Here is a 20,563-nt window from a genome sequence, read left to right as displayed (position 1 = left end):
GGCACCGTAATAGTCATGAGGTCGGTCTCTGCATCCTGAAGCCTATGATGCTTTTTGCAGAGAAACCTCTGCTGAGGCCCAGGTAACTTGCTATTTCCCATAGCTGGCACAGGAGCCTTGGAAGATAGGATTGTTTTCAGTATTATTTCACCATTTTTTCACCACTGTTTGAAGAACGGGAGCCCTTTTCAACCGTTAGCGGAAGAATCCTTCTTTGGAGATGAGATATTATTCTGGGGTGGCAAGTGCAGGGCCTCTGTCAGTCCTGGGTTTGTAGGACTAGCGCCAGACATGAGAAGTGCGCCTTTGTGGGACAGGTGAATAGTGCGGATCCTGTTTCAGTCTAAAGACTGAAACAGGATCCGCACTTTTCACCGTTCCTTTCAGAATCATTTGATTCATCAGCTAGGAATGCCGATTGCTTCTCCAGACCAATCGAAGGCTAGGCCAAAGTAACTCGATCTTTCCAAGAGGTGTGTGGCCCAACTTTTGAAAGAACCGCTAAGTGGAGAACTATTTGGTATTTTTCCGAAGCACTTTTCACCGTAATTGTCCTAAGGTTGGTCTCTGCATCCTTAAGCATACCAGAGTTTTCACAGACGAAACAGGCTGAGGCCCATTAATCTTGGCATTTCCAATAGTTGGTCCTAGAGACTACCAAGAAAGTGTTCTTTTAAGTATTATTCCGTTGTGGTTTCAGCATTATTTTCAGAACCCGAGCAGGGTTCTCGCATTAGCATAAGAATCCTGCCTGGTAGTTGAGATTTCTGGGTGGGGTGTAAGTGCGGGGCTTCTGTCAGCCCTGCCTTTGATTTGTTTACCTCCAGAGTTGGAAAGTGCATATTTGCGTGAGATGGGAAAACTGTGGATCGTGCTTCAGATTTCATCCTGACACTTTGAAATGACCAGTGTGTTGGTAATTATTTGCCATTTCCATGGCGTTTGGCCCCGTAATAGTCATGAGGTCGGTCTCTGCATCCTGAAGCCCATGGTGCTTTTTGCAGAGAAACCTCTGCTGAGGCCCAGGTAACTTGCTAGTTCCCATAGCTGGCACAGGAGCCTTGGAAGATAGGATTGTTTTCAGTATTATTTCACCATTTTTTCACCACTGTTTCAAGAACGGGAGCCCTTTTCAACCGTTAGCGGAAGAATCCTTCTTTGGAGATGAGATATTTTCCTGGGGTGGCAAGTGCAGGGCCTCTGTCAGTCCTGGGTTTGTAGGACTAGCGCCAGACATGAGAAGTGCGCCTTTGTGGGACAGGTGAATAGTGCGGATCCTGTTTCAGTCTAAAGACTGAAACAGGATCCGCACTTTTCACCGTTCCTTTCAGAATCATTTGATTCATCAGCTAGGAATGCCGATTGCTTCTCCAGACCAATCGAAGGCTAGGCCAAAGTAACTCGATCTTTCCAAGAGGTGTGTGGCCCAACTTTTGAAAGAACCGCTAAGTGGAGAACTATTTGGAATTTTTCCTAAGCACTTTTCACCGTAATTGTCCTAAGGTTGGTCTCTGCATCCTTAAGCATACCAGTGTCTTCACAGACGAAACTGGCTGAGGCCCAGTAATCTTGGCATTTCCAATAGTTGGTCCTAGAGACTACCAAGAAAGTGTTCTTTTAAGTATTATTCCTTTGTGGTTTCAGCATTATTTTCAGAACCCGAGCAGGGTTCTCGCATTAGCATAAGAATCCTGCCTGGTAGTTGAGATTTCATGGTGGGGTGTAAGTGCGGGGCTTCTGTCAGCCCTGCCTTTGATTTGTTTACCTGCAGTGTTGGAAAGTGCATATTTGCGTGAGATGGGAAAAGTGTGGATCGTGCTTCAGATTTCATCCAGACACTGTGAAATGACCACTGTGTTGGTAATTATTTGCCATTTCCATGGCGTTTGGCACCGTAATAGTCATGAGGTCGGTCTCTGCATCCTGAAGCCTATGATTCTTTTTGCAGAGAAACCTCTGCTGAGGTCCAGGTAACTTGCTATTTCCCATAGCTGGCACAGGAGCCTTGGAAGATAGGATTGTTTTCAGTATTATTTCACCATTTTTTCACCACTGTTTCAAGATCGGGAGCCCTTTTCAACCGTTAGCGGAAGAATCCTTCTTTGGAGATGAGATATTTTTCTGGGGTGGCAAGTGCAGTGCCTCTGTCAGTCCTGGGTTTGTTGGACTAGCGCCAGACATGAGAAGTGCACCTTTGTGGGACAGGTGAATAGTGCAGATCCTGTTTCAGTCTAAAGACTGAAACAGGATCCGCACTTTTCTCCGTTCCTTTCAGAATCATTTGATTCATCAGCTAGGAATGGCGATTGCTTCTCCAGACCAATCGAAGGCTAGGCCAAAGTAACTCGATCTTTCCAAGAGAGTGTGGCCCAACTTTTGAAAGAACCGCTAAGTGGAGAACTATTTGGTATTTTTCCGAAGCACTTTTCACCGTAATTGTCCTAAGGTTGGTCTCTGCATCCTTAAGCATACCAGAGTTTTCACAGACGAAACAGGCTAAGGCCCATTAATCTTGGCATTTCCAATAGTTGGTCCTAGAGACTACCAAGAAAGTGTTCTTTTAAGTATTATTCTATTGTGGTTTCAGCATTATTTTCAGAACCCGAGCAGGGTTCTCGCATTAGCATAAGAATCCTGCCTGGTAGTTGAGATTTCATGGTGGGGTGTAAGTGCGGGGCTTCTGTCAGCCCTGCCTTTGATTTGTTTACCTGCAGAGTTGGAAAGTGCATAGTTGCCTGAGATGGGAAAAGTGTGGATGGTGCTTCAGATTTCATCCTGACACTTTGAAATGACCAGTGTGTTGGTAATTATTTGCCATTTCCATGGCGTTTGGCCCCGTAATAGTCATGAGGTCGGTCTCTGCATCCTGAAGCCTATGGTGCTTTTTGCAGAGAAACCTCTGCTGAGGCCCAGGTAACTTGCTATTTCCCATAGCTGGCACAGGAGCCTTGGAAGATAGGATAGTTTTCAGTATTATTTCACCATTTTTTCACCACTGTTTCAAGAACGGGAGCCCTTTTCAACCGGTAGCGGAAGAATCCTTCTTTGGAGATGAGATATTTTTCTGGGGTGGCAAGTGCAGGGCCTCTGTCAGTCCTGGGTTTGTAGGACTAGCGCCAGACATGAGAAGTGCGCCTTTGTGGGACAGGTGAATAGTGCGGATCCTGTTTCAGTCTAAAGACTGAAACAGGATCCGCACTTTTCACCGTTCCTTTCAGAATCATTTGATTCATCAGCTAGGAATGGCGATTGCTTCTCCAGACCAATCGAAGGCTAGGCCAAAGTAACTCGATCTTTCCAAGAGGTGTGTGGCCCAACTTTTGAAAGAACCGCTAAGTGGAGAACTATCTGGTTTTTTTCCGAAGCACTTTTCACCGTAATTGTCCTAAGGTTGGTCTCTGCATCCTTAAGCATACCAGTGTCTTCACAGACGAAACTGGCTGAGGCCCAGTAATCTTGGCATTTCCAATAGTTGGTCCTAGAGACTACCAAGAAAGTGTTCTTTTAAGTATTATTCTATTGTGGTTTCAGCATTATTTTCAGAACCCGAGCAGGGTTCTCGCATTAGCATAAGAATCCTGCCTGGTAGTTGAGATTTCTGGGTGGGGTGTAGGTGCGGGGCTTCTGTCAGCCCTGCCTTTGATTTGTTTACCTCCAGAGTTGGAAAGTGCATAGTTGACTGAGATGGGAAAAGTGTGGATCGTGCTTCAGATTTCATCCTGACACTTTGAAATGACCAGTGTGTTGGTAATTATTTGCCATTTCCATGGCGTTTGGCACCGTAATAGTCATGAGGTCGGTCTCTGCATCCTGAAGCCTATGGTGCTTTTTGCAGAGAAACCTCTGCTGAGGCCCAGGTAACTTGCTATTTCCCATAGCTGGCACAGGAGCCTTGGAAGATAGGATTGTTTTCAGTATTATTTCACCATTTTTTCACCACTGTTTGAAGAACGGGAGCCCTTTTCAACCGTTAGCGGAAGAATCCTTCTTTGGAGATGAGATATTATTCTGGGGTGGCAAGTGCAGGGCCTCTGTCAGTCCTGGGTTTGTAGGACTAGCGCCAGACATGAGAAGTGCGCCTTTGTGGGACAGGTGAATAGTGCGGATCCTGTTTCAGTCTAAAGACTGAAACAGGATCCGCACTTTTCACCGTTCCTTTCAGAATCATTTGATTCATCAGCTAGGAATGGCGATTGCTTCTCCAGACCAATCGAAGGCTAGGCCAAAGTAACTCGATCTTTCCAAGAGGTGTGTGGCCCAACTTTTGAAAGAACCGCTAAGTGGAGAACTATTTGGTATTTTTCCGAAGCACTTTTCACCGTAATTGTCCTAAGGTTGGTCTCTGCATCCTTAAGCATACCAGAGTTTTCACAGACGAAACAGGCTGAGGCCCATTAATCTTGGCATTTCCAATAGTTGGTCCTAGAGACTACCAAGAAAGTGTTCTTTTAAGTATTATTCCGTTGTGGTTTCAGCATTATTTTCAGAACCCGAGCAGGGTTCTCGCATTAGCATAAGAATCCTGCCTGGTAGTTGAGATTTCTGGGTGGGGTGTAAGTGCGCGGCTTCTGTCAGCCCTGCCTTTGATTTGTTTACCTCCACAGTTGGAAAGTGCATAGTTGCGTGAGATGGGAAAAGTGTGGATCGTGCTTCAGATTTCATCCTGACACTTTGAAATGACCAGTGTGTTGGTAATTATTTGCCATTTCCATGGCGTTTGGCCCCGTAATAGTCATGAGGTCGGTCTCTGCATAATGAAGCCTATGATGCTTTTTGCAGAGAAACCTCTGCTGAGGCCCAGGTAACTTGCTATTTCCCATAGCTGGCACAGGAGCCTTGGAAGATAGGATTGTTTTCAGTATTATTTCACCAATTTTTCACCACTGTTTGAAGAACGGGAGCCCTTTTCAACTGGTAGCGGAAGAATCCTTCTTTCGAGATGAGATATTTTTCTGGGGTGGCAAGTGCAGGGCCTCTGTCAGTCCTGGGTTTGTTGGACTAGCGCCAGACATGAGAAGTGCGCCTTTGTTTGACAGGGGAATAGTGCGGATGCTGTTTCAGTCTAAAGACTGAAACAGGATCCGCACTTTTCACCGTTCCTTTCAGAATCATTTGATTCATCAGCTAGGAATGGCGATTGCTTCTCCAGACCAATCGAAGGCTAGGCCAAAGTAACTCGATCTTTCCAAGAGGTGTGTGGCCCAACTTTTGAAAGAACCGCTAAGTGGAGAACTATCTGGTTTTTTTCCGAAGCACTTTTCACCGTAATTGTCCTAAGGTTGGTCTCTGCATCCTTAAGCATACCAGTGTCTTCACAGACGAAACTGGCTGAGGCCCAGTAATCTTGGCATTTCCAATAGTTGGTCCTAGAGACTACCAAGAAAGTGTTCTTTTAAGTATTATTCTATTGTGGTTTCAGCATTATTTTCAGAACCCGAGCAGGGTTCTCGCATTAGCATAAGAATCCTGCCTGGTAGTTGAGATTTCATGGTGGGGTGTAAGTGCGGGGCTTCTGTCAGCCCTGCCTTTGATTTGTTTACCTGCAGAGTTGGAAAGTGCATATTTGCGTGAGATGGGAAAAGTGTGGATCGTGCTTCAGATTTCATCCAGACACTGTGAAATGACCACTGTGTTGGTAATTATTTGCCATTTCCATGGCGTTTGGCACCGTAATAGTCATGAGGTCGGTCTCTGCATCCTGAAGCCTATGATTCTTTTTGCAGAGAAACCTCTGCTGAGGTCCAGGTAACTTGCTATTTCCCATAGCTGGCACAGGAGCCTTGGAAGATAGGATTGTTTTCAGTATTATTTCACCATTTTTTCACCACTGTTTCAAGATCGGGAGCCCTTTTCAACCGTTAGCGGAAGAATCCTTCTTTGGAGATGAGATATTTTTCTGGGGTGGCAAGTGCAGTGCCTCTGTCAGTCCTGGGTGTGTTGGACTAGCGCCAGACATGAGAAGTGCACCTTTGTGGGACAGGTGAATAGTGCGGATCCTGTTTCAGTCTAAAGACTGAAACAGGATCCGCACTTTTCTCCGTTCCTTTCAGAATCATTTGATTCATCAGCTAGGAATGGCGATTGCTTCTCCAGACCAATCGAAGGCTAGGCCAAAGTAACTCGATCTTTCCAAGAGAGTGTGGCCCAACTTTTGAAAGAACCGCTAAGTGGAGAACTATTTGGTATTTTTCCGAAGCACTTTTCACCGTAATTGTCCTAAGGTTGGTCTCTGCATCCTTAAGCATACCAGAGTTTTCACAGACGAAACAGGCTAAGGCCCATTAATCTTGGCATTTCCAATAGTTGGTCCTAGAGACTACCAAGAAAGTGTTCTTTTAAGTATTATTCTATTGTGGTTTCAGCATTATTTTCAGAACCCGAGCAGGGTTCTCGCATTAGCATAAGAATCCTGCCTGGTAGTTGAGATTTCATGGTGGGGTGTAAGTGCGGGGCTTCTGTCAGCCCTGCCTTTGATTTGTTTACCTGCAGAGTTGGAAAGTGCATATTTGCCTGAGATGGGAAAAGTGTGGATCGTGCTTCAGATTTCATCCTGACACTTTGAAATGACCAGTGTGTTGGTAATTATTTGCCATTTCCATGGCGTTTGGCCCCGTAATAGTCATGAGGTCGGTCTCTGCATCCTGAAGCCTATGGTGCTTTTTGCAGAGAAACCTCTGCTGAGGCCCAGGTAACTTGCTATTTCCCATAGCTGGCACAGGAGCCTTGGAAGATAGGATAGTTTTCAGTATTATTTCACCATTTTTTCACCACTGTTTCAAGAACGGGAGCCCTTTTCAACCGGTAGCGGAAGAATCCTTCTTTCGAGATGAGATATTTTTCTGGGGTGGCAAGTGCAGGGCCTCTGTCAGTCCTGGGTTTGTAGGACTAGCGCCAGACATGAGAAGTGCGCCTTTGTGGGACAGGTGAATAGTGCGGATCCTGTTTCAGTCTAAAGACTGAAACAGGATCCGCACTTTTCACCGTTCCTTTCAGAATCATTTGATTCATCAGCTAGGAATGGCGATTGCTTCTCCAGACCAATCGAAGGCTAGGCCAAAGTAACTCGATCTTTCCAAGAGGTGTGTGGCCCAACTTTTGAAAGAACCGCTAAGTGGAGAACTATTTGGTATTTTTCCGAAGCACTTTTCACCGTAATTGTCCTAAGGTTGGTCTCTGCATCCTTAAGCATACCAGAGTTTTCACAGACGAAACAGGCTGAGGCCCATTAATCTTGGCATTTCCAATAGTTGGTCCTAGAGACTACCAAGAAAGTGTTCTTTTAAGTATTATTCCGTTGTGGTTTCAGCATTATTTTCAGAACCCGAGCAGGGTTCTCGCATTAGCATAAGAATCCTGCCTGGTAGTTGAGATTTCTGGGTGGGGTGTAAGTGCGGGGCTTCTGACAGCCCTGCCTTTGATTTGTTTACCTGCAGAGTTGGAAAGTGCATATTTGCCTGAGATGGGAAAAGTGTGGATCGTGCTTCAGATTTCATCCTGACACTTTGAAATGACCAGTGTGTTGGTAAATATTTGCCATTTCCATGGCGTTTGGCCCCGTAATAGTCATGAGGTCGGTCTCTGCATCCTGAAGCCTATGGTGCTTTTTGCAGAGAAACCTCTGCTGAGGCCCAGGTAACTTGCTATTTCCCATAGCTGGCACAGGAGCCTTGGAAGATAGGATAGTTTTCAGTATTATTTCACCATTTTTTCACCACTGTTTCAAGAACGGGAGCCCTTTTCAACCGGTAGCGGAAGAATCCTTCTTTGGAGATGAGATATTTTTCTGGGGTGGCAAGTGCAGGGCCTCTGTCAGTCCTGGGTTTGTTGGACTAGCGCCAGACATGAGAAGTGCGCCTTTGTGGGACAGGTGAATAGTGCGGATCCTGTTTCAGTCTAAAGACTGAAACAGGATCCGCACTTTTCACCGTTCCTTTCAGAATCATTTGATTCATCAGCTAGGAATGGCGATTGCTTCTCCAGACCAATCGAAGGCTAGGCCAAAGTAACTCGATCTTTCCAAGAGGTGTGTGGCCCAACTTTTGAAAGAACCGCTAAGTGGAGAACTATCTGGTTTTTTTCCGAAGCACTTTTCACCGTAATTGTCCTAAGGTTGGTCTCTGCATCCTTAAGCATACCAGTGTCTTCACAGACGAAACTGGCTGAGGCCCAGTAATCTTGGCATTTCCAATAGTTGGTCCTAGAGACTACCAAGAAAGTGTTCTTTTAAGTATTATTCTATTGTGGTTTCAGCATTATTTTCAGAACCCGAGCAGGGTTCTCGCATTAGCATAAGAATCCTGCCTGGTAGTTGAGATTTCTGGGTGGGGTGTAGGTGCTTGGCTTCTGTCAGCCCTGCCTTTGATTTGTTTACCTCCAGAGTTGGAAAGTGCATAGTTGACTGAGATGGGAAAAGTGTGGATCGTGCTTCAGATTTCATCCTGACACTTTGAAATGACCAGTGTGTTGGTAATTATTTGCCATTTCCATGGCGTTTGGCACCGTAATAGTCATGAGGTCGGTCTCTGCATCCTGAAGCCTATGATGCTTTTTGCAGAGAAACCTCTGCTGAGGCCCAGGTAACTTGCTATTTCCCATAGCTGGCACAGGAGCCTTGGAAGATAGGATTGTTTTCAGTATTATTTCACCATTTTTTCACCACTGTTTGAAGAACGGGTGCCCTTTTCAACCGTTAGCGGAAGAATCCTTCTTTGGAGATGAGATATTATTCTGGGGTGGCAAGTGCAGGGCCTCTGTCAGTCCTGGGTTTGTAGGACTAGCGCCAGACATGAGAAGTGCGCCTTTGTGGGACAGGTGAATAGTGCGGATCCTGTTTCAGTCTAAAGACTGAAACAGGATCCGCACTTTTCACCGTTCCTTTCAGAATCATTTGATTCATCAGCTAGGAATGGCGATTGCTTCTCCAGACCAATCGAAGGCTAGGCCAAAGTAACTCGATCTTTCCAAGAGGTGTGTGGCCCAACTTTTGAAAGAACCGCTAAGTGGAGAACTATTTGGTATTTTTCCGAAGCACTTTTCACCGTAATTGTCCTAAGGTTGGTCTCTGCATCCTTAAGCATACCAGAGTTTTCACAGACGAAACAGGCTGAGGCCCATTAATCTTGGCATTTCCAATAGTTGGTCCTAGAGACTACCAAGAAAGTGTTCTTTTAAGTATTATTCCTTTGTGGTTTCAGCATTATTTTCAGAACCCGAGCAGGGTTCTCGCATTAGCATAAGAATCCTGCCTGGTAGTTGAGATTTCTGGGTGGGGTGTAAGTGCGGGGCTTCTGACAGCCCTGCCTTTGATTTGTTTACCTGCAGAGTTGGAAAGTGCATATTTGCCTGAGATGGGAAAAGTGTGGATCGTGCTTCAGATTTCATCCTGACACTTTGAAATGACCAGTGTGTTGGTAATTATTTGCCATTTCCATGGCGTTTGGCCCCGTAATAGTCATGAGGTCGGTCTCTGCATCCTGAAGCCTATGGTGCTTTTTGCAGAGAAACCTCTGCTGAGGCCCAGGTAACTTGCTATTTCCCATAGCTGGCACAGGAGCCTTGGAAGATAGGATAGTTTTCAGTATTATTTCACCATTTTTTCACCACTGTTTCAAGAACGGGAGCCCTTTTCAACCGGTAGCGGAAGAATCCTTCTTTGGAGATGAGATATTTTTCTGGGGTGGCAAGTGCAGGGCCTCTGTCAGTCCTGGGTTTGTTGGACTAGCGCCAGACATGAGAAGTGCGCCTTTGTGGGACAGGTGAATAGTGCGGATCCTGTTTCAGTCTAAAGACTGAAACAGGATCCGCACTTTTCACCGTTCCTTTCAGAATCATTTGATTCATCAGCTAGGAATGGCGATTGCTTCTCCAGACCAATCGAAGGCTAGGCCAAAGTAACTCGATCTTTCCAAGAGGTGTGTGGCCCAACTTTTGAAAGAACCGCTAAGTGGAGAACTATCTGGTTTTTTTCCGAAGCACTTTTCACCGTAATTGTCCTAAGGTTGGTCTCTGCATCCTTAAGCATACCAGTGTCTTCACAGACGAAACTGGCTGAGGCCCAGTAATCTTGGCATTTCCAATAGTTGGTCCTAGAGACTACCAAGAAAGTGTTCTTTTAAGTATTATTCTATTGTGGTTTCAGCATTATTTTCAGAACCCGAGCAGGGTTCTCGCATTAGCATAAGAATCCTGCCTGGTAGTTGAGATTTCTGGGTGGGGTGTAGGTGCGGGGCTTCTGTCAGCCCTGCCTTTGATTTGTTTACCTCCAGAGTTGGAAAGTGCATAGTTGCCTGAGATGGGAAAAGTGTGGATCGTGCTTCAGATTTCATCCTGACACTTTGAAATGACCAGTGTGTTGGTAATTATTTGCCATTTCCATGGCGTTTGGCACCGTAATAGTCATGAGGTCGGTCTCTGCATCCTGAAGCCTATGATGCTTTTTGCAGAGAAACCTCTGCTGAGGCCCAGGTAACTTGCTATTTCCCATAGCTGGCACAGGAGCCTTGGAAGATAGGATTGTTTTCAGTATTATTTCACCATTTTTTCACCACTGTTTCAAGAACGGGAGCCCTTTTCAACCGTTAGCGGAAGAATCCTTCTTTGGAGATGAGATATTATTCTGGGGTGGCAAGTGCAGGGCCTCTGTCAGTCCTGGGTTTGTAGGACTAGCGCCAGACATGAGAAGTGCGCCTTTGTGGGACAGGTGAATAGTGTGGATCCTGTTTCAGTCTAAAGACTGAAACAGGATCCGCACTTTTCACCGTTCCTTTCAGAATCATTTGATTCATCAGCTAGGAATGGCGATTGCTTCTCCAGACCAATCGAAGGCTAGGCCAAAGTAACTCGATCTTTCCAAGAGGTGTGTGGCCCAACTTTTGAAAGAACCGCTAAGTGGAGAACTATTTGGTATTTTTCCGAAGCACTTTTCACCGTAATTGTCCTAAGGTTGGTCTCTGCATCCTTAAGCATACCAGAGTTTTCGCAGACGAAACAGGCTGAGGCCCATTAATCTTGGCATTTCCAATAGTTGGTCCTAGAGACTACCAAGAAAGTGTTCTTTTAAGTATTATTCCGTTGTGGTTTCAGCATTATTTTCAGAACCCGAGCAGGGTTCTCGCATTAGCATAAGAATCCTGCCTGGTAGTTGAGATTTCTGGGTGGGGTGTAAGTGCGCGGCTTCTGTCAGCCCTGCCTTTGATTTGTTTACCTCCACAGTTGGAAAGTGCATAGTTGCGTGAGATGGGAAAAGTGTGGATCGTGCTTCAGATTTCATCCTGACACTTTGAAATGACCAGTGTGTTGGTAATTATTTGCCATTTCCATGGCGTTTGGCCCCGTAATAGTCATGAGGTCGGTCTCTGCATCCTGAAGCCTATGATGCTTTTTGCAGAGAAACCTCTGCTGAGGCCCAGGTAACTTGCTATTTCCCATAGCTGGCACAGGAGCCTTGGAAGATAGGATTGTTTTCAGTATTATTTCACCATTTTTTCACCACTGTTTGAAGAACGGGAGCCCTTTTCAACTGGTAGCGGAAGAATCCTTCTTTCGAGATGAGATATTTTTCTGGGGTGGCAAGTGCAGGGCCTCTGTCAGTCCTGGGTTTGTTGGACTAGCGCCAGACATGAGAAGTGCGCCTTTGTGGGACAGGTGAATAGTGTGGATCCTGTTTCAGTCTAAAGACTGAAACAGGATCCGCACTTTTCACCGTTCCTTTCAGAATCATTTGATTCATCAGCTAGGAATGGCGATTGCTTCTCCAGACCAATCGAAGGCTAGGCCAAAGTAACTCGATCTTTCCAAGAGGTGTGTGGCCCAACTTTTGAAAGAACCGCTAAGTGGAGAACTATCTGGTTTTTTTCCGAAGCACTTTTCACCGTAATTGTCCTAAGGTTGGTCTCTGCATCCTTAAGCATACCAGTGTCTTCACAGACGAAACTGGCTGAGGCCCAGTAATCTTGGCATTTCCAATAGTTGGTCCTAGAGACTACCAAGAAAGTGTTCTTTTAAGTATTATTCTATTGTGGTTTCAGCATTATTTTCAGAACCCGAGCAGGGTTCTCGCATTAGCATAAGAATCCTGCCTGGTAGTTGAGATTTCTGGGTGGGGTGTAGGTGCGGGGCTTCTGTCAGCCCTGCCTTTGATTTGTTTACCTCCAGAGTTGGAAAGTGCATAGTTGCCTGAGATGGGAAAAGTGTGGATCGTGCTTCAGATTTCATCCTGACACTTTGAAATGACCAGTGTGTTGGTAATTATTTGCCATTTCCATGGCGTTTGGCCCCGTAATAGTCATGAGGTCGGTCTCTGCATCCTGAAGCCTATGATGCTTTTTGCAGAGAAACCTCTGCTGAGGCCCAGGTAACTTGCTATTTCCCATAGCTGGCACAGGAGCCTTGGAAGATAGGATTGTTTTCAGTATTATTTCACCATTTTTTCACCACTGTTTCAAGAACGGGAGCCCTTTTCAACCGTTAGCGGAAGAATCCTTCTTTGGAGATGAGATATTTTTCTGGGGTGGCAAGTGCAGGGCCTCTGTCAGTCCTGGGTTTGTTGGACTAGCGCCAGACATGAGAAGTGCGCCTTTGTGGGACAGGTGAATAGTGCGGATCCTGTTTCAGTCTAAAGACTGAAACAGGATCCGCACTTTTCACCGTTCCTTTCAGAATCATTTGATTCATCAGCTAGGAATGCCGTTTGCTTCTCCAGACCAATGGAAGGCTAGGCCAAAGTAACTCGATCTTTCCAAGAGGTGTGTGGCCCAACTTTTGAAAGAACCGCTAAGTGGAGAACTATTTGGTATTTTTCCGAAGCACTTTTCACCGTAATTGTCCTAAGGTTGGTGTCTGCATCCTTAAGCATACCAGAGTTTTCACAGACGAAACAGGCTGAGGCCCATTAATCTTGGCATTTCCAATAGTTGGTCCTAGAGACTACCAAGAAAGTGTTCTTTTAAGTATTATTCTGTTGTGGTTTCAGCATTATTTTCAGTACCCGAGCAGGGTTCTCGCATTAGCATAAGAATCCTGCCTGGTAGTTGAGATTTCATGGTGGGGTGTAAGTGCGCGGCTTCTGTCAGCCCTGCCTTTGATTTGTTTACCTCCACAGTTGGAAAGTGCATAGTTGCGTGAGATGGGAAAAGTGTGTATCGTGCTTCAGATTTCATCCTGACACTTTGAAATGACCAGTGTGTTGGTAATTATTTGCCATTTCCATGGCGTTTGGCCCCGTAATAGTCATGAGGTCGGTCTCTGCATCCTGAAGCCTATGATGCTTTTTGCAGAGAAACCTCTGCTGAGGCCCAGGTAACTTGCTATTTCCCATAGCTGGCACAGGAGCCTTGGAAGATAGGATTGTTTTCAGTATTATTTCACCATTTTTTCACCACTGTTTGAAGAACGGGTGCCCTTTTCAACCGTTAGCGGAAGAATCCTTCTTTGGAGATGAGATATTATTCTGGGGTGGCAAGTGCAGGGCCTCTGTCAGTCCTGGGTTTGTAGGACTAGCGCCAGACATGAGAAGTGCGCCTTTGTGGGACAGGTGAATAGTGCGGATCCTGTTTCAGTCTAAAGACTGAAACAGGATCCGCACTTTTCACCGTTCCTTTCAGAATCATTTGATTCATCAGCTAGGAATGGCGATTGCTTCTCCAGACCAATCGAAGGCTAGGCCAAAGTAACTCGATCTTTCCAAGAGGTGTGTGGCCCAACTTTTGAAAGAACCGCTAAGTGGAGAACTATTTGGTATTTTTCCGAAGCACTTTTCACCGTAATTGTCCTAAGGTTGGTCTCTGCATCCTTAAGCATACCAGAGTTTTCACAGACGAAACAGGCTGAGGCCCATTAATCTTGGCATTTCCAATAGTTGGTCCTAGAGACTACCAAGAAAGTGTTCTTTTAAGTATTATTCCGTTGTGGTTTCAGCATTATTTTCAGAACCCGAGCAGGGTTCTCGCATTAGCATAAGAATCCTGCCTGGTAGTTGAGATTTCTGGGTGGGGTGTAGGTGCGGGGCTTCTGACAGCCCTGCCTTTGATTTGTTTACCTGCAGAGTTGGAAAGTGCATATTTGCCTGAGATGGGAAAAGTGTGGATCGTGCTTCAGATTTCATCCTGACACTTTGAAATGACCAGTGTGTTGGTAAATATTTGCCATTTCCATGGCGTTTGGCCCCGTAATAGTCATGAGGTCGGTCTCTGCATCCTGAAGCCTATGGTGCTTTTTGCAGAGAAACCTCTGCTGAGGCCCAGGTAACTTGCTATTTCCCATAGCTGGCACAGGAGCCTTGGAAGATAGGATAGTTTTCAGTATTATTTCACCATTTTTTCACCACTGTTTCAAGAACGGGAGCCCTTTTCAACCGGTAGCGGAAGAATCCTTCTTTGGAGATGAGATATTTTTCTGGGGTGGCAAGTGCAGGGCCTCTGTCAGTCCTGGGTTTGTTGGACTAGCGCCAGACATGAGAAGTGCGCCTTTGTGGGACAGGTGAATAGTGCGGATCCTGTTTCAGTCTAAAGACTGAAACAGGATCCGCACTTTTCACCGATCCTTTCAGAATCATTTGATTCATCAGCTAGGAATGGCGATTGCTTCTCCAGACCAATCGAAGGCTAGGCCAAAGTAACTCGATCTTTCCAAGAGGTGTGTGGCCCAACTTTTGAAAGAACCGCTAAGTGGAGAACTATCTGGTTTTTTTCCGAAGCACTTTTCACCGTAATTGTCCTAAGGTTGGTCTCTGCATCCTTAAGCATACCAGTGTCTTCACAGACGAAACTGGCTGAGGCCCAGTAATCTTGGCATTTCCAATAGTTGGTCCTAGAGACTACCAAGAAAGTGTTCTTTTAAGTATTATTCTATTGTGGTTTCAGCATTATTTTCAGAACCCGAGCAGGGTTCTCGCATTAGCATAAGAATCCTGCCTGGTAGTTGAGATTTCTGGGTGGGGTGTAGGTGCGGGGCTTCTGTCAGCCCTGCCTTTGATTTGTTTACCTCCAGAGTTGGAAAGTGCATAGTTGCCTGAGATGGGAAAAGTGTGGATCGTGCTTCAGATTTCATCCTGACACTTTGAAATGACCAGTGTGTTGGTAATTATTTGCCATTTCCATGGCGTTTGGCACCGTAATAGTCATGAGGTCGGTCTCTGCATCCTGAAGCCTATGATGCTTTTTGCAGAGAAACCTCTGCTGAGGCCCAGGTAACTTGCTATTTCCCATAGCTGGCACAGGAGCCTTGGAAGATAGGATTGTTTTCAGTATTATTTCACCATTTTTTCACCACTGTTTGAAGAACGGGAGCCCTTTTCAACCGTTAGCGGAAGAATCCTTCTTTGGAGATGAGATATTATTCTGGGGTGGCAAGTGCAGGGCCTCTGTCAGTCCTGGGTTTGTAGGACTAGCGCCAGACATGAGAAGTGCGCCTTTGTGGGACAGGTGAATAGTGCGGATCCTGTTTCAGTCTAAAGACTGAAACAGGATCCGCACTTTTCACCGTTCCTTTCAGAATCATTTGATTCATCAGCTAGGAATGGCGATTGCTTCTCCAGACCAATCGAAGGCTAGGCCAAAGTAACTCGATCTTTCCAAGAGGTGTGTGGCCCAACTTTTGAAAGAACCGCTAAGTGGAGAACTATTTGGTATTTTTCCGAAGCACTTTTCACCGTAATTGTCCTAAGGTTGGTCTCTGCATCCTTAAGCATACCAGAGTTTTCACAGACGAAACAGGCTGAGGCCCATTAATCTTGGCATTTCCAATAGTTGGTCCTAGAGACTACCAAGAAAGTGTTCTTTTAAGTATTATTCCGTTGTGGTTTCAGCATTATTTTCAGAACCCGAGCAGGGTTCTCGCATTAGCATAAGAATCCTGCCTGGTAGTTGAGATTTCTGGGTGGGGTGTAAGTGCGCGGCTTCTGTCAGCCCTGCCTTTGATTTGTTTACCTCCACAGTTGGAAAGTGCATAGTTGCGTGAGATGGGAAAAGTGTGGATCGTGCTTCAGATTTCATCCTGACACTTTGAAATGACCAGTGTGTTGGTAATTATTTGCCATTTCCATGGCGTTTGGCCCCGTAATAGTCATGAGGTCGGTCTCTGCATCCTGAAGCCTATGATGCTTTTTGCAGAGAAACCTCTGCTGAGGCCCAGGTAACTTGCTATTTCCCATAGCTGGCACAGGAGCCTTGGAAGATAGGATTGTTTTCAGTATTATTTCACCAATTTTTCACCACTGTTTGAAGAACGGGAGCCCTTTTCAACTGGTAGCGGAAGAATCCTTCTTTCGAGATGAGATATTTTTCTGGGGTGGCAAGTGCAGGGCCTCTGTCAGTCCTGGGTTTGTTGGACTAGCGCCAGACATGAGAAGTGCGCCTTTGTTTGACAGGGGAATAGTGCGGATGCTGTTTCAGTCTAAAGACTGAAACAGGATCCGCACTTTTCACCGTTCCTTTCAGAATCATTTGATTCATCAGCTAGGAATGGCGATTGCTTCTCCAGACCAATCGAAGGCTAGGCCAAAGTAACTCGATCTTTCCAAGAGGTGTGTGGCCCAACTTTTGAAAGAACCGCTAAGTGGAGAACTATCTGGTTTTTTTCCGAAGCACTTTTCACCGTAATTGTCCTAAGGTTGGTCTCTGCATCCTTAAGCATACCAGTGTCTTCACAGACGAAACTGGCTGAGGCCCAGTAATCTTGGCATTTCCAATAGTTGGTCCTAGAGACTACCAAGAAAGTGTTCTTTTAAGTATTATTCTATTGTGGTTTCAGCATTATTTTCAGAACCCGAGCAGGGTTCTCGCATTAGCATAAGAATCCTGCCTGGTAGTTGAGATTTCTGGGTGGGGTGTAGGTGCGGGGCTTCTGTCAGCCCTGCCTTTGATTTGTTTACCTCCAGAGTTGGAAAGTGCATACTTGCCTGAGATGGGAAAAGTGTGGATCGTGCTTCAGATTTCATCCAGACACTTTGAAATGACCAGTGTGTTGGTAATTATTTGCCATTTCCATGGCGTTTGGCCCCGTAATAGTCATGAGGTCGGTCTCTGCATCCTGAAGCCTATGATGCTTTTTGCAGAGAAACCTCTGCTGAGGCCCAGGTAACTTGCTATTTCCCATAGCTGGCACAGGAGCCTTGGAAGATAGGATTGTTTTCAGTATTATTTCACCATTTTTTCACCACTGTTTCAAGAACGGGAGCCCTTTTCAACCGTTAGCGGAAGAATCCTTCTTTGGAGATGAGATATTATTCTGGGGTGGCAAGTGCAGGGCCTCTGTCAGTCCTGGGTTTGTTGGACTAGCGCCAGACATGAGAAGTGCGCCTTTGTGGGACAGGTGAATAGTGCGGATCCTGTTTCAGTCTAAAGACTGAAACAGGATCCGCACTTTTCACCGTTCCTTTCAGAATCATTTGATTCATCAGCTAGGAATGCCGTTTGCTTCTCCAGACCAATGGAAGGCTAGGCCAAAGTAACTCGATCTTTCCAAGAGGTGTGTGGCCCAACTTTTGAAAGAACCGCTAAGTGGAGAACTATTTGGTATTTTTCCGAAGCACTTTTCACCGTAATTGTCCTAAGGTTGGTGTCTGCATCCTTAAGCATACCAGAGTTTTCACAGACGAAACAGGCTGAGGCCCATTAATCTTGGCATTTCCAATAGTTGGTCCTAGAGACTACCAAGAAAGTGTTCTTTTAAGTATTATTCCTTTGTGGTTTCAGCATTATTTTCAGAACCCGAGCAGGGTTCTCGCATTAGCATAAGAATCCTGCCTGGTAGTTGAGATTTCATGGTGGGGTGTAAGTGCGGGGCTTCTGTCAGCCCTGCCTTTGATTTGTTTACCTGCAGAGTTGGAAAGTGCATATTTGCGTGAGATGGGAAAAGTGTGGATCGTGCTTCAGATTTCATCCAGACACTGTGAAATGACCACTGTGTTGGTAATTATTTGCCATTTCCATGGCGTTTGGCACCGTAATAGTCATGAGGTCGGTCTCTGCATCCTGAAGCCTATGATTCTTTTTGCAGAGAAACCTCTGCTGAGGTCCAGCTAACTTGCTATTTCCCATAGCTGGCACAGGAGCCTTGGAAGATAGGATTGTTTTCAGTATTATTTCACCATTTTTTCACCACTGTTTCAAGATCGGGAGCCCTTTTCAACCGTTAGCGGAAGAATCCTTCTTTGGAGATGAGATATTTTTCTGGGGTGGCAAGTGCAGGGCCTCTGTCAGTCCTGGGTTTGTTGGACTAGCGCCAGACATGAGAAGTGCGCCTTTGTGGGACAGGTGAATAGTGCGGATCCTGTTTCAGTCTAAAGACTGAAACAGGATCCGCACTTTTCACCGTTCCTTTCAGAATCATTTGATTCATCAGCTAGGAATGGCGATTGCTTCTCCAGACCAATCGAAGGCTAGGCCAAAGTAACTCGATCTTTCCAAGAGGTGTGTGGCCCAACTTTTGAAAGAACCGCTAAGTGGAGAACTATCTGGTTTTTTTCCGAAGCACTTTTCACCGTAATTGTCCTAAGGTTGGTCTCTGCATCCTTAAGCATACCAGTGTCTTCACAGACGAAACTGGCTGAGGCCCAGTAATCTTGGCATTTCCAATAGTTGGTCCTAGAGACTACCAAGAAAGTGTTCTTTTAAGTATTATTCTATTGTGGTTTCAGCATTATTTTCAGAACCCGAGCAGGGTTCTCGCATTAGCATAAGAATCCTGCCTGGTAGTTGAGATTTCATGGTGGGGTGTAAGTGCGGGGCTTCTGTCAGCCCTGCCTTTGATTTGTTTACCTGCAGAGTTGGAAAGTGCATATTTGCCTGAGATGGGAAAAGTGTGGATCGTGCTTCAGATTTCATCCTGACACTTTGAAATGACCAGTGTGTTGGTAATTATTTGCCATTTCCATGGCGTTTGGCCCCGTAATAGTCATGAGGTCGGTCTCTGCATCCTGAAGCCTATGGTGCTTTTTGCAGAGAAACCTCTGCTGAGGCCCAGGTAACTTGCTATTTCCCATAGCTGGCACAGGAGCCTTGGAAGATAGGATAGTTTTCAGTATTATTTCACCATTTTTTCACCACTGTTTCAAGAACGGGAGCCCTTTTCAACCGGTAGCGGAAGAATCCTTCTTTCAAGATGAGATATTTTTCTGGGGTGGCAAGTGCAGGGCCTCTGTCAGTCCTGGGTTTGTAGGACTAGCGCCAGACATGAGAAGTGGGCCTTTGTGGGACAGGTGAATAGTGCGGATCCTGTTTCAGTCTAAAGACTGAAACAGGATCCGCACTTTTCACCGTTCCTTTCAGAATCATTTGATTCATCAGCTAGGAATGGCGATTGCTTCTCCAGACCAATCGAAGGCTAGGCCAAAGTAACTCGATCTTTCCAAGAGGTGTGTGGCCCAACTTTTGAAAGAACCGCTAAGTGGAGAACTATTTGGTATTTTTCCGAAGCACTTTTCACCGTAATTGTCCTAAGGTTGGTCTCTGCATCCTTAAGCATACCAGAGTTTTCACAGACGAAACAGGCTGAGGCCCATTAATCTTGGCATTTCCAATAGTTGGTCCTAGAGACTACCAAGAAAGTGTTCTTTTAAGTATTATTCCGTTGTGGTTTCAGCCTTATTTTCAGAACCCGAGCAGGGTTCTCGCATTAGCATAAGAATCCTGCCTGGTAGTTGAGATTTCATGGTGGGGTGTAAGTGCGCGGCTTCTGTCAGCCCTGCCTTTGATTTGTTTACCTCCACAGTTGGAAAGTGCATATTTGCGTGAGATGGGAAAAGTGTGGATCGTGCTTCAGATTTCATCCAGACACTTTGAAATGACCAGTGTGTTGGTAATTATTTGCCATTTCCATGGCGTTTGGCCCCGTAATAGTCATGAGGTCGGTCTCTGCATCCTGAAGCCTATGATGCTTTTTGCAGAGAAACCTCTGCTGAGGCCCAGGTAACTTGCTATTTCCCATAGCTGGCACAGGAGCCTTGGAAGATAGGATTGTTTTCAGTATTATTTCACCATTTTTTCACCACTGTTTCAAGAACGGGAGCCCTTTTCAACCGTTAGCGGAAGAATCCTTCTTTGGAGATGAGATATTTTTCTGGGGTGGCAAGTGCAGGGCCTCTGTCAGTCCTGGGTTTGTTGGACTAGCGCCAGACATGAGAAGTGCGCCTTTGTGGGACAGGTGAATAGTGCGGATCCTGTTTCAGTCTAAAGACTGAAACAGGATCCGCACTTTTCACCGTTCCTTTCAGAATCATTTGATTCATCAGCTAGGAATGCCGATTGCTTCTCCAGACCAATCGAAGGCTAGGCCAAAGTAACTCGATCTTTCCAAGAGGTGTGTGGCCCAACTTTTGAAAGAACCGCTAAGTGGAGAACTATTTGGTATTTTTCCGAAGCACTTTTCACAGTAATTGTCCTAAGGTTGGTCTCTGCATCCTTAAGCATACCAGAGTTTTCACAGACGAAACAGGCTGAGGCCCATTAATCTTGGCATTTCCAATAGTTGGTCCTAGAGACTACCAAGAAAGTGTTCTTTTAAGTATTATTCTGTTGTGGTTTCAGCATTATTTTCAGAACCGGAGCAGGGTTCTCGCATTAGCATA

The sequence above is a fragment of the Lemur catta genome, chromosome 3 (genome assembly GCF_020740605.2).
Source record: "Lemur catta isolate mLemCat1 chromosome 3, mLemCat1.pri, whole genome shotgun sequence".
NCBI lineage: Eukaryota > Metazoa > Chordata > Mammalia > Primates > Lemuridae > Lemur > Lemur catta.
This window is presented reverse-complemented; position numbering follows the sequence as displayed.